Here is a 14,907-nt window from a genome sequence, read left to right on the forward strand (position 1 = left end):
GGCTGTTTTCTGAATTATAAATTTAGCCTCTAACTGGAAATTATTTTATCAGAACAATCAGGAAATATGAATTTATTTGACAAAACTCATTTTTTTTTGGTTTTTTCGAGACAGGGTTTCTCTGTGGTTTTGGAGCCAGTCTTGGAACTAGCTCTTGTAGACCAGGCTCGTCTCGAACTCACAGAGATCCGCCTGCCTCTGCCTCCCAAGTGCTGGGATTAAAGGCGTGCGCCACCACCGCCCGGCTCCAAAACTCATTTTTAATAGAAAATTTCTGAAGTAAATAAAACTGTCTGGGCTGATTCCAAATGAGAGTAATATGTCCAAAAGTTACCATCTTCTTTGCCTAAAACCCTAGTCAAGGGTCAAGCTGATAGTTTCAGTGAACAGGAAAGAAAAATCCACAAGGCATAGGGTGATTTTGTTTTTCACAATTTCACAAGAGTAAACACACAAACACACACACAAGAAAGAATGAAAAAAGAAAGAAAGGAAAGAATGGAGGAAGCAAAGAGTAATGGAAGGAAAAGAGATGGAAATGTAATTATAGTGCTATAGCAGACAGGAATTGTAGGGAACCAATGTGCTATTGAGAAAAGAGTACAGAAAAATCCAAAAAAGAAATTTCTAGTTTCCTCTGAGACATAGAATAGCTACTTGGATCACAACGACAAGGATACTAGTTACCTAGGCAGAAAGTTGTTGAAGGGAGGAGCTATTCTTTCTATAGTCCAAGTGCTGAAATTCCAACACTAGCATACTAGACTTGGCAAGGAGGTAGGCGTCATGAGTATCTCAGGATCCTATGCGTGATCTTAGAAGGGCTACACTGAAAGGCAGTGTACACAAAAGTAGATGGGTTCTCATCAAACTCCTTAGCCCAGAACCTTTTGGATGAAAAAAGTATAGCTTTCAGGGAAGGATAGATTCTTTAGATGTTAATACTATCATCCATAGACTTTTTTTTTTTTTTTTTTTTTTTGGTTTTTCGAGGCAGGGTTTCTCTGTAGCTTTGGTGCCTGTCCCGGAACTAGCTCTTGTAGACCAGGCTGGCCTCGAACTCCCAGAGATCTGCCTTCCTCTGCCTCCCCAGTGCTGGGATTAAAGTCGTGTGCCACCACTGCCCGGCCCATCCATAGACTTTTAGGCTGATTTTATTAACATGTCAATTAAAAATAAGTTACATCCCACAACTGATCTGTGATTTACAATAAAATTTAGTTATAAACCTTACAGTAACTGCAAAAATCAATAGTACCAAAGCAACCATTAGAAAACTAAGCATTTTCCATTGGAGTGATAAACTATAAAATATTTGACAAAGACTTTAAAGTATACAAGTTCATTAACAACAAAGATTTATGAGAGGTCATAACAAGGAAAAAGAACTTAAGGAAACAGACATGATAATCAAATATGATATGAATGGAATACTAGGACTGAAAAAATAATCCTAAGGAAATCTCAAGAAATCTAAAGGTTTATCATCAATATGACTCATCATCAAGAAATATAGCATATTATAATTTTATATGTGTCTCACTAAAGAGGATTTTACTAGAGAGAATGTGTTAAAGTCTAAGTGTTAAAGAAATAATCACCAATCAATAGTTAAAGTGGTGGAGTTGGGCTGAATCCAATACCAAGTGGTGGAGTTGGGCTGAATCCAATACCAAGTTCATGTTAGAAAGAGCAGATGCTTCTCTGAAAAGTCTGGAAGGCTTCAGAGTGAAAAAGAGAATTGTAGACAGTATTTTAAGCCATTGAAAGTCAGCCTTGCAAACTGAGTATGAACTTGTGCATTATGAAACAGTTTGCTGATAAAGAAAAATCACATATGCTTTATATTAGTGTTCATGAAGGAGAAGAAAGGGATAAGACATAGTGAGAAAGAAGAAAAATCAATAAAAAGAACAGTTGGAAAGATTTAAAACAAAAGTTAGACAAGACTCAACAAGTCTCCACAGAGGCAAAGAGGTTCCTCCTGTGATGAAGACCATGTGGAACTGAGAATCCCTTAGTTGAAGGTTGGGTCCTTAGTATGTTGGTTTGAGGTGGTAGCACATTTCAGAAGTCTAGTGAGAGGAACTTAGATCATGGAAGACACTTCCTTCAATTAGGAATTACTTCTAGCAAAAACCTTGATGGGGTTAAGACTTCATTATATCAATATTAAAAACCAAAGAAACCTTGATTCTCGCCCCCACTCTCTGTCTTATAATAGAATGTCTTCCTCTCACACATTTTCCCACTACTTTGATGCTGTCAAGAGATATTTATCAGAGTCGAACTGAGACTGGTGCCACGTTCTTGAACTTTAGAACTGTGAGATAAATAATCTATTTTTAATGTATTATTTTCATACTTTTAGAATCCCATGCATGCATATCTTGTATTTTAATAATACCCACCCCTCATTCCTTCTCTGACCCTAACTTCTTCCAGATACACTCCCACACCTAACCCACTCCCACTTTTAATATCAATAAATAGAAGATAATTCATCTCTGGCTGGTCACTAAAATAAATACAAGTGAGTTCTTCAGGAAGAAGGATGTTTTCATTGGATAGAATCAGAAATGTATATGAAATGAAGGACTCATGAATGTAGACTACAGCTTGGGGACTAGGAGTACAGAAGAAAGGGTATTCAGGTTTAAGAGGTAAACACTAAGGCAGGACATGATTGAGAATCAATTCCAAGTGAACTAATATAGTCCACTGGTTTTAACATGAAGAATGCTGTCTTAGTGTTCTTTTATTATAAAGAGGCACCATGACCACAGCAGCTCTTATAAAAGAAAGCATTTACTTGTGTTTACTTACAGTTTCAGAGGATTAATCCATTTTCATTACAGTGGGGAGCATGGAACCATGTAGGTAGACATGGTGCTAGAGAACTGGATGAGGGTGGTACATCCAGATGAAAAAGCAGCAAAGAGATAGAGCTGCTGAGCCTGGCTTGGGCTTCTGAAACCCCCAAGCCCACCTCCAGTGACATTTCCTCTAGGAAGGTCACACCTCCTTTAATAAGGCCTTACCTCCTAATCCCTCTCAAGTACAGCCCCTCCCTGCTGAAAAATCATTCAGGTTTATGAGACTATAGGGACCATTCTTATTAAAGTATCACAAGTGCTCACTAGTTCACCAAGAACATGTGACTTTCATATATATATTACAAAGTCTGGATATTTGCAGTTATGTGTTAAAGTCTTTTGACTGTCACATTAGTTACTTGTTTCATCCTAGTGAGCAAATACAAAAAAAATGTTTGGGAAGGTAGGGTTCATTTTGGCTTCTGGTTTGAGGGTACAGACTTGTCAAACACCGTTCTATAAAGTGTGCTACCTACTAACAGAGTGAGCCTTCTCACCTCAGTTAACTTAAGCTAGACAATTCCTCACAATTTGCTCAGAGGCTTTTCTTCTGATGATTTTAGAACCTAGCAATTTAAAAATCAATGTTAACTACCACACTATAGGATGTTAAATTTCTTTAATAACTGCTACGTGTTCTTCTTTGCTACTGTCATTGTTCCTCGGTGATGTACCACAACTTTATAATTATATTTTGTATATGTAATCCCATAGGTTTGTACATTTGATACATTTATACAATATTAACAAACTTTGTCAAGATTTTCAGAACAACAAACAACATTTTTGAAGAATAATTAATGCCTGTATTTTGATACAAATGAACAGATCAGTCAGGGAAATAATTTAAAATGACATTATAAGTTGCTTAAAGACTATCAAAGAGGATTCTTGGTGACATTTAAGAATAAAAAGTACTTGATTAGTACTTCATCTTTTATCATTTTTAGAATAAAAAATTCAATGATATTATCAATTGTCAATGTTAACAAGAAATAAGAATCAATAGAGATATACCACTCAGATAAATTGAGATGATTGAATTAATATCACTACCAACCTCTTCATATTCCTGACATTGCTTTCTTTTATATCTTTCTTCTTCAGGTTTTGTAGAGACTGAATATGATACATCTTTATCTCTGACTCCTATTTATCATCCTTCTCAAATAGAATTTTGTTTATACAAAGTTTTTTATATTTATTTGGTTTATAAAGTATAGTGCAGGTACCTTGGGATCAAATGCCTTTTAATATTATACTAATAATAAAATAATACCTGAAATTGGACTAAAGACCAAGCATTTACTTATTCTGGTAATTCAGAAAACAGAAAAATAAACAAGGAAGATGCAGGCTTCCAGTGATCACTAAACTTCTACAGTTATAAGCTTCTGTAGTGGCATCAGGTACTATTGCTTAGTTACAGGAGAAAAGGGGGAGATAGAACACCTCAGAACAGGAAGCTTCACATAAAGTATCAAAACTGTCCCTAGTCTAGAAGCTATTACAAAGACAATGCAAGATTTTAGTTTTCATTTTTATTTTTGACAGCCATGGGGATGGAACTCAGAGCCTCATCCCTGCTAGGAAAATGCTACCAATGGATTTATATCCCTGTCTCTCAAATGTCCAGATGGAAGTGATAAGAATAAGTCAGGAGCGCTATATATGTAATGCATGCACTCTATCTCCCCTCCCACCCACTGTGAAGTACTAAAAAAAATGTAATGAGTAGTTTTGCAAATTTCTACATTGAAGATATATTTCTGTAAATTGTAGAGTTAACTATGGAAGTGTAAGCTATATAAAATGTTCTATTTCTATTTTACTTTTGGCACATGTTCTGAGTTCCTTATTTTGAAGTTACTATTCTCATTCTTTTCTCTTACTCAGATTCAGTGTTATAACTTTTTAGTAATAACCTTAATTTAGATAGCTGGTGAAAACCTAAGCATGCTCTATGAGAGACTAGTAATTCAAAATACATTCTACCTGGTTAAAAATTAAACAGATGCTACATACATTACTATGCCAGGTGAATGTTCTTGTTTGTATTTTTCCCATTAGATTTTTAAGAATGTTAAGTTTTGTGCAACAAGTTTTGACCTTATAGATTCCCCCAACTCTTACCAGATCCATCCCAACATCCCTATCTACTCTACTTTATAAAAGCAAAGATCAAAAACCTGAGGACCAATTCGTGCTCCCTTAAATATTCTTGAAATGTTGTCTTCCATTGGAGTTCATTTTCTAAGAGTTACACAGTTGGAAAAATACTAACCCTTTCTTTCTAAGCAACCATTGTCTACTACTTCATGACTAAGATCGTGTGCCTTGTCTGGCTTGTGCTTGTATAGGTATTTTACGTGCTGTTCCAACTATTGTGAATGCTTATATGTAGCTGCACTGCTGTGATCAAAGGATTTTCTTATAGTCATTCTCTGCTTGCTGAACCATTATGGCAATGATTACTGGGCTCTTGAGGATGGTGGTTTGTATATTCCCTTAGGGCTTAGAATTCTTCAATCTTTTATTCCCTGCAACTTGGTTTCTTATGGATCTCTATGTTAAACACTATCTCCCATAACTCAAAGCATCTCAAATGAAGAGTCAAGAGACATTGATCTATGGGTATAATGATTTGTTATTAGCAGTTGATTTAATATTACATCCATTTAGCAGCATAATAGTGTTAAGTTCTCCCTAGGGCCTGTACCTTATCCAGTCATAGGAGCTTGGCCTCATAATGATGAAATCTATGGGTTTAATCTTGTGCCACCACAATTAGAAAGTGGTTGGTTGCTTCTATTGTTCCATTTTTATCGTTGCCATTATTGCACTGGGCATATCTTTCCAGTATCCCACAAATGTTCACAACTGTATATGAGTGATTACTTTCTGCTCTGGTAAGATGCATAGTGCCTTATAGCACTATAAAAGCAAGTCCTAGGGATGAAGTTAGCATTCTCTGTGTTAAATGTCATATATAAACTGTACTTGGGAGCAACAATATATTTCTCTTCATTTACATTCATAAATATTCAAAAATTATTATACATGTAAGTTGTGATTTGCAATTAGTTTTTTGTTTGAGACAGGATTTTCCTTGGTAACATAAAGTAGCCACAAACCCATGATTTTCTTGTCTTAGATGGAGGCTATTTCTATGGAACATTATAATGAATATATATATATATATGTATATATATGTGTGTATATAATATATAAGACTATATATAGTTATATATAACACACTATATATATTATATATGAAACATATATATTTCAGCATTCTAAATAAACCATAACAAAGTTTGTACATCTAATGCAAGTTGATTCTTTTAATATATATATTATATATACATATATGGACACACACATATATATCCATATATATATTATTTCTGTGTGTTTAGGTTTAGGTGTTTATGTAGAGAAGGGTGGGGAGGAAGAGAGAGAGAGTTAGGGGGAGAACTAGGGGGAGAGAGAGAGAGAGAGAGAGAGAGAGAGAGAGAGAGAGAGAGAGATTCTGTAATCTAGACCAACCTGGATGTCACCTCTAAACTCTCCAACCTAATCCATAGCACTACCCAACTAAGGAGGAAGTAGGGTTAGGCTCTAAACTCTTTAATCCTCCTCTAGTAATACACATCATGTCAGTTGCACCTCCTAGAGACTCCACAACTACTACAAACAGCAATAGCAACTGGGGCCAAGTATCCAAGTACATAAAACTAAGAGTAAAGGGCATTTCAAATACTAACACAGTGTTTTTCCCACTGTCTCTAAACACAGAAAATAGTGTCTTTCTGTTGCGGGAGGTCCTTCCGCTCCTCCAGCCAATAGCCGCCAAGATACCAGCCCATTGGGGCGTGGTATCTTTCCCTTTAAAAAAAGCGGCCACTTCCCTCCTCTCTCTCTTTACTTCCTGCTCCGGTTCCGGCGACTAGACTTCTTCCTAATTGCGTGCGTAGAGGGCTGTTGTCTGGGACGGTGATTTGTAAGTTTATTCCCTTTTAAATAAATACCACCCTATTAATCACAATTCCAAACTGGTGTGGGATTGTTTATGACTTGCGCCTTCATCTGGCGCCCAACGTTTGGTTTTAGAACCCCGTTTGGTTTTAGAACCCCTCCTTCCCCCGCTCGGCTGCCGGCCGCCAGTTCGGCCAGCCGCGGCCTGTGCCTTGCGGCCTGTGCCTTGTGCGTGGAGCCAGCAGTTTAACATAAATCATCACGCAGTGGCTTTTCTTGCTGCAGTTCTTTATATTTTCCCTTTAGACACCTCAGATTGACTTCAAGTCCCCACGCAGCCTATCGTTTGCCTCGCTACGTGGATTTAAATTCCACAGGCCCGCGTAGTCTCTGCCCACGTGGTTTGCTCTTTTCTGAATCGTTTTCAAATCTCCCTTGCAAGCGCAGCTCTTAAGCGGAGCGAACCAGAGCACGCGGTTACCGGTTGCGGAAAGCTGCAACCCCTTGGGACGACACTGTCACGTGGAGGCATACACGGCTTCCGGGTTACTCTTCTCTACCCCTGGATTCTGGGTTTATGGTTCCGTGTACGGAATTGATTTAATTACATTTACTTTGTTGAGCAACTTGCATTTCCCAGTTTTTAACAAATACTAGGCGGACACTGAAACAGGACCCCGTTTTCGTCGCGACTTGGGAACAGCGCCACCTGCTGGATAATAGGTAATATGGCAGTTTTCGTTTCCAACATGAATTTTACTATTTTGACTACCAAAACAATGGGTTTTTTCATGCAAGGTTTATACGACTATGGAGATAACTTAATTTACTGGTTACTAGGTTTCAGTATTCTTTTGAATATTCTATTATTTAGGAAAAATATGGTCCTAAGAACCATACAATCTTTACCAGAAACTAATACAGGTCAGGAGATTCAGGATTCAAAAGCTTTGAAATCACAGGTGCAGAATGGGGACCAAAAAATTGATACCTCAGTGAAATCACTAGAAACACATGTAGCTCAGGAGATTCAGGATTTAAGAGAGACAATGATAAAAAGACTTGAAATGATTGAAGAAATTATTGGAGCTGGTGAACAGAGTAAGAAGGCACAAGGACAGGATACAATGCCACCACCAGCTATTAGATCTGGCTTACCCAGGGTTTTAGCGACATACCCTGTAATTCATTCTGACAAAGCGTCAACTTGTAAAGGCTCAAAGGGAGTCAGAGAAGCTAGATGGATGCCAATAGCAATGAATGATCTAAAAGAAATTAAGCAGGCAATTGTTACCTTTGGCTTGCACTCTGCATATGTTAAGGAAATGATAAGGACTTGGGCTTCTAATGCTAGAGCTACCCCCCACGATTTCCATCAGTTAGTGTCTGCAGTCTTAGATAATGGACCTTCCTTGATGTTTGGAATCTATTTCAGAGAAGAATCCAAACATATGGAACAGCAAGGAAGAGCAAAAGGTGTGGAGGTTTCCCAAGATCAAATTCTTGGTGTAGGAGAATATGCTGACCCACAGGTCCAAGCTCTTTATGATGATGAAGTACTGTGTTTATGTCACCAAGCAGCTTTAAATGCTTGGAATAGGCTACAAGATCCAGCAAAAAGGGTTGAATCATATACCAGAATTAGGCAGGGACAGAGAGAACCCTTTATTGACTTTTTGCAAAGATTAATTAAGGCTCTGGACATAGGGGTAACAGACCCAGAAGCTAGACGACTACTTCTTGAATCTCTAGCTTTTGAGAATGCAAACATAGAATGCAAAAAGATAATTGGGCCTTTAAAGTTTAGATCAGCACCTATGGATGAATGGATTCAGCATACAATGAATGTCGAGACGTTTAGCTATAATGATGAATCTTGGGTAGGAGAAGCGATTTCCAAAGCAATGAGGAGACATCAAACTGCCAGGTGTTTTAATTGTGGTAAATTAGGACATCTGAAAAGGGATTGCAGGCAAAGGATTTCTAGGAATAATATCCCTTCTGGGAATGACAAAAATAGGAGACCTCGGCCTTCAGGTATATGTAGGAGATGCGGTAAAGGCCGACACTGGTCCAACGAATGCAGGTCAACAACAGACAGACAAGGCAACCCGATACAGTCGGGAAACTCCTTGAGGGGCCTCTCGCAGGCCCCCAAGCCAACAGTGGCCCAGTCATTCCCAGTCACAGTAGAGAACGTGCCTCACCAAGAAAATTAAAAGCTCCAATTTCTGCTGTAAAAAATATTACTGGTCTAAATGATGAATTACACATGGAGGATGAGTCAAAAAACCCAGTAGGACAGAGTAAACGTATATTTTGGCAGACTTCTATTAATGATCAAAGACCAAAGCTAAGAGTCTGTATAAATGGCACTTTTATTGAAGGCTTATTAGACACAGGTGCGGATGTAAGTATCATTACTCCGGAATCTTGGCATCCGAATTGGCCTCTTCAAGAGGTAGATGTTCAGTTCCTGGGAATTGGAACCCTATCTCGTGTAAAACAAAGCACAAGATGGGTTGAATGCATAGGGCCTGAAGGGCAAATAGGAAGACTAAGGCCATATATTGCGAATATCGCAATAAATTTATGGGGCCGCGACCTGCTACAGCAATGGAATACCCAGATTAACATTCCTGTAGTTCCAGGAACTCATAATTCTGGGAAGGATATGATGAGGTATTATGGGAAAAGGTCACCAACCATTCAGGCTGTACAAGAACATACAGCAAATACCAAACCTTTAGAGGTACCAACAGCCCTACCTTTAAAATGGCTAACTGAGAAGCCAATATGGATCAAACAGTGGCCTCTAGCTGAAGATAAATTACAGGCATTGGAACAGCTGGTGCAAGAGCAACTAGATGCTCAACATATTGAAGAATCAACCAGCCCTTGGAATTCTCCTGTGTTTGTTGTAAAAAAGAAATCCGGTAAATGGAGAATGGTGACAGATTTAAGAGCTGTCAACAAGGTAATTCAACCTATGGGCCCACTACAATCTGGAATTCCTTTGCCTTCTCTATTACCAAAAGGATGGCCTCTTATAGTTATTGATTTGAAAGATTGTTTTTTCACCATACCGTTACAAGAAAAGGATAGAGAAAAATTTGCCTTCACAGTGCCTACTTATAATAATTCTCAGCCTAATAGGAGATATCAATGGACTGTCCTCCCACAGGGTATGCTCAATAGTCCTACATTGTGCCAATATTTTGTAAATAAGCCATTGGAAATAATTCGTAAACAATTCCCCAAGTCCATAATTTACCATTACATGGATGACATCTTGTTATCTGATTCAAATAAAGATACTTTAGAAAGGATGTTTGAAGAAGTAAAGAAAATCTTGCCTAGGTGGGGATTACAAATTGCCCCTGAAAAGATTCAAAGAGGAAATTCTATTAATTACCTAGGTTACAGAATAGGGCTAGAGAAAATTAAAACGCAAAAGGCACAAATTAGGCGAGACAGGTTAAAGACTCTTAATGATTTCCAAAGATTGTTAGGAGACATTTCCAGTCTACGACCAGCTGTTGGGATAACACCTGATCTAATAGTTCATTTAAACAAAACCTTAGATGGTGATAAAGATTTGAATAGTCCAAGAAAACTGACAGCTGAAGCAGAAAAGAAACTGACAATGATTGAGGAAAAATTACAGGAGGCACATGTGGATAGGGTGAACCCAAATCTTAGCTGCATCCTAGTCATATTGCCTTCCAGAATTTCTCCTACAGGGATTCTAATGCAGAGGGAAGATATTATTTTAGAGTGGATATTTATACCTAATAAACCAAGTAAAAAATTAAAAACTTATGTGGAAAAAGTCTCTGAATTAATTATAAAGGGTAAACTGAGACTTCGTCAACTAGCAGGTATAGACCCAGCAGAAATTATAGTGCCTTTTACTACTGAAGAAATAAAAAAGTTATGGGAAGACAATGAACCATGGCAAAGAGCTTGTGCTAATTTTTTGGGAGAAATTAATAGCAACTATCCCAAAAGTGGTAGACTTAACCTCATAAAGAGAACTTCTTGGATTCTTCCTAGAATTGTACGTGATGCTCCAATAACTGGAGCCCGTACATTTTATACTGATGCAAATAAATCAGGGAAAGCAGGTTATAAGTCAGATGAATTGAGTAAGGTGGAACAAAGCCCTTATAATTCTGTCCAGAAGGCAGAATTATATGCCATTCTTATGGTGCTAAGGGATTTTAAAGAACCTCTTAATATAGTTACAGATTCACAATATGCAGAAAGAGTTATCTTGCATATTGAAACTGCTGAATTTATACCAGATGACACAGAGTTGACTTCATTGTTTATCCAGGTACAAGACATAATCAGGAACAGGCTTTGTCCGATGTACATAACACACATCCGGTCCCATACAGGTCTGCCTGGTCCTCTAGCACAAGGCAACGCTGAGATTGATCAATTATTGATTGGAAGCGTGTTGCAGGCCTCAGAATTTCATAAGAAGCATCATGTCAATAGTAAAGGCCTAAAGAAAGAATTTTCCATTACATGGCAACAAGCTAAGGACATTATAAAGAGATGTCCTACTTGTTCCTTCTATAATCAAACACCGTTGCCTGCAGGGAGTAACCCAAAGGGTACTAAGAGAAATGAAATCTGGCAGATGGATGTGTTCCACTTTATGGAATTTGGTAAATTAAAATATGTACACCACACCATAGACACATATTCAGGTTTTCAATGGGCTACTGCCCTGAGCTCAGAAAAGGCTGATTCAGTAATCACACATCTATTGGAAGTTATGGCCATCATGGGAATACCTGCACAAATAAAGACAGACAATGGTCCAGCATATGTATCCAAAAAAATGAAACGCTTTTTTGCTTATTATAATATAAAACACATTACAGGTATACCACATAATCCCACAGGTCAGGCAGTTATAGAAAGATCAAATCGTACTATAAAGGATATGCTGAACAAACAGAAAGGGACCGAAAATACTCCCAGAAATAGATTACATAATGCTTTATTGACCTTGAATTTTCTTAACGCTAATGAGAAAGGAACGACAGCAGCAGAAAGACATTGGATAATGGAAAAGTCTGCTGAACTAAATCAACCAATTTATTTCAAAGATGTGCTGACCTCTCAATGGAAGCCAGGAGATGTGCTACGTTGGGGAAGGGGTTTTGCTCTTGTTTCCACAGGAGAAGAAAAATTGTGGATACCATCAAAATTAATAAAGGTTCGATTTGAAGAGGAGAAACCTCTTGGAAAGGAGAAATGACAACTCATCCACAATGATGATATTCCTACAGGGGGTAAGAAAAACATATAGAATGGGGGCAGGGTTCTGTTCTTATCTCCACAGGAAAACACTCATCTTTGAAAAATTCAAGGGATCCTGGATGTTTGGATACTGACAGATGGAAAAATACCTGCCCAATAGGAACTATCAAGAAAACTGAATAAGTTGTGTAAGTAAAATATACTAAACCATATTTCTAAATTTATAGAGCTGGTTTTGAAGTTGGACTCTGGCTCAGTCCCTCTCCAATTCCAAGCCTGTTGGTAAGAGAAAAACCCAGAGTTTCTGGAGTTTCTGTCTCATGTCAAGAGCCATGATAGGGGACAGAAAGAAATATGAGTTTAGAAAACATCTTTGCTTTTCTTCATATCTATCATACTTTTCATTGAATATATCTATCATTCCTTTCATTGAATATATATATATATATATATGTGTGTGTGTGTGTGTGTGTGTGTATGTCTATATGATTAATGTTTAAGTTTTTCACAATGAACAATGAGTTTTTCCTGAAGTGACATTTAAAGTTTCCAGGAAGAAGATGGGGCCCCATAACAACGACTCCACCTGGTAGATATGACGTCATGATACTGATAGCGCTACTACAAGACCTGTTTTGGGTACCAGCTGCACAAGACGATCCCAACTTGGTTAGCTGAAATGGTGCACCTCTTATACAACATTCTGGCCAGACCTGCACAAAATATTCAGAGACTCTTTGCAATTTTAAAAGACATCAATCTTGAAATTTAACCATCATTTTACTCTCACAGGATCCCCCAGAAAGAACGTCGCCCCCATGACAGCTGGAAGTAACTCTAGAGGACGACGTCCCCTCTCCCAGTAAAGTTTGCCCTTGGGTTTAGGGACATCATTTAGGGGTTGATTATAAATTGGTATATGGTTGAGGGTTGGGGAAGGAATTTTATAATAAGCTCAGGGAACATTTGAAAAAAAAAAAAAAAAGAGGGATAATAGATTGGTACTTGTTGGTACTTGTGAGTTATTGTTTTGAGACAAATGTATTGGTATCGATTCTTAAATATTGATACAAAGTGAAATTATATTGACTATTGTATGCATGCATGTTTCTACCTCTGTTTAAAAACATTTTTTATGTATTGACATATATTGTATTGATATATATTGTATATATTTACCATATTGCAGTGTACATTTCTACCTCTGATTAAGATATTTACATATTGCTTGTGTATTGATATACATTTACCATACTGCAATGTATATTTGTACATTGTTTATATTTGGAGGTCATTGTCCTCATTTGTTTCACAGTTGTTTATTGTCTTAGTCTTTAAGTTAGATAGGTATTGAGAATTATATAGATCAATAGTATTCTAAGTTTGTCATTTATAATTAGACTAATCAGGTTCTTTAGACACATAGAGATTATATTCAGTATAGATAGATAATCTTCAACCTCTTCAAAGAGCTGTAGAAAATGGCCTTTAATCTAACTCAGAGTTTTGTGGTAGTGAGACACAATTGCTCCTGGCAACACCGCTCTATTCCCGAGAGAATGTTGAGCACCAAAGACACTCCACCTGGAGCCTTTCTTCTTGGCTGAACTGGCCTTTGGGTAAAGAAATGCCCATACCTCAAACACTGACAGAAATACAGAGTATCTGTGAAGGGAAAAAACAGGACTGTCATATCCTGCCAAGACAGGGTAAGATAGTTTTGACAAGTTTCTTGCCTTTGAAAATGGTGTGTCAGTTATGTTAGGCCTTAGCCAAAGTTGGTTGCTTCAACGCTGCAAACGTGACCTTGGGTGATTGCCCAGGTAGCTAGTTGTCTCTGTGATTTGTTGCATGTTTTAGAAGTTGTTTGATTGCACTTCCTAATTACTCAGGTAACATTATTTCCCTTCTCAGATCTTCGATGGGGTTGAAGACTATATAAATGTAGTTACTTTCGACTCATGACTTAGCCAAGCTATTTATTATATAAGACCTAAGATAGTTAGAATAGGATATTTGTACTTATTGTATATAATTTCATAGTAGGTTTAGAACTCTCTTACTTAAATAAAAGGGGGAGGTGTTGCGGGAGGTCCTTCCGCTCCTCCAGCCAATAGCCGCCAAGATACCAGCCCATTGGGGCGTGGTATCTTTCCCTTTAAAAAAAGCGGCCACTTCCCTCCTCTCTCTCTTTACTTCCTGCTCCGGTTCCGGCGACTAGACTTCTTCCTAATTGCGTGCGTAGAGGGCTGTTGTCTGGGACGGTGATTTGTAAGTTTATTCCCTTTTAAATAAATACCACCCTATTAATCACAATTCCAAACTGGTGTGGGATTGTTTATGACTTGCGCCTTCATCTTTCTTCTACCTTTGGTGCTCACCTCATAGGTTGTCTCTTTAGTTTCACAGTTTTTATGCTATTATTTTATAAGGAATGACACAACCCCCCTTAAAGTCAATTTTAATTAGTCTGCATTCCTACTTTTAATTGAAGATGTCATAATATATGTTCTATATCACAAAAATTGTTAATGGCATTTATTTAGATAAAATTATATTTAATTGATATTTATGTTTAAATTATTCAATAATCATTATTATATGAGTTGAGCTATTGGCATCAAGGAACATTATGGCTTCATAACCCTACTTGTTGGTGGTGACCGAAAACCATTAGTTGAAGAGATTTTTATCAAGTATTTTGTGTGCCAGGTACATGCAATATATATTCCATGAACTACAATTTGATATATTAAGTAACTGGCTTATATTC

Source organism: Chionomys nivalis, chromosome 2 (genome assembly GCF_950005125.1).
Source record: "Chionomys nivalis chromosome 2, mChiNiv1.1, whole genome shotgun sequence".
NCBI lineage: Eukaryota > Metazoa > Chordata > Mammalia > Rodentia > Cricetidae > Chionomys > Chionomys nivalis.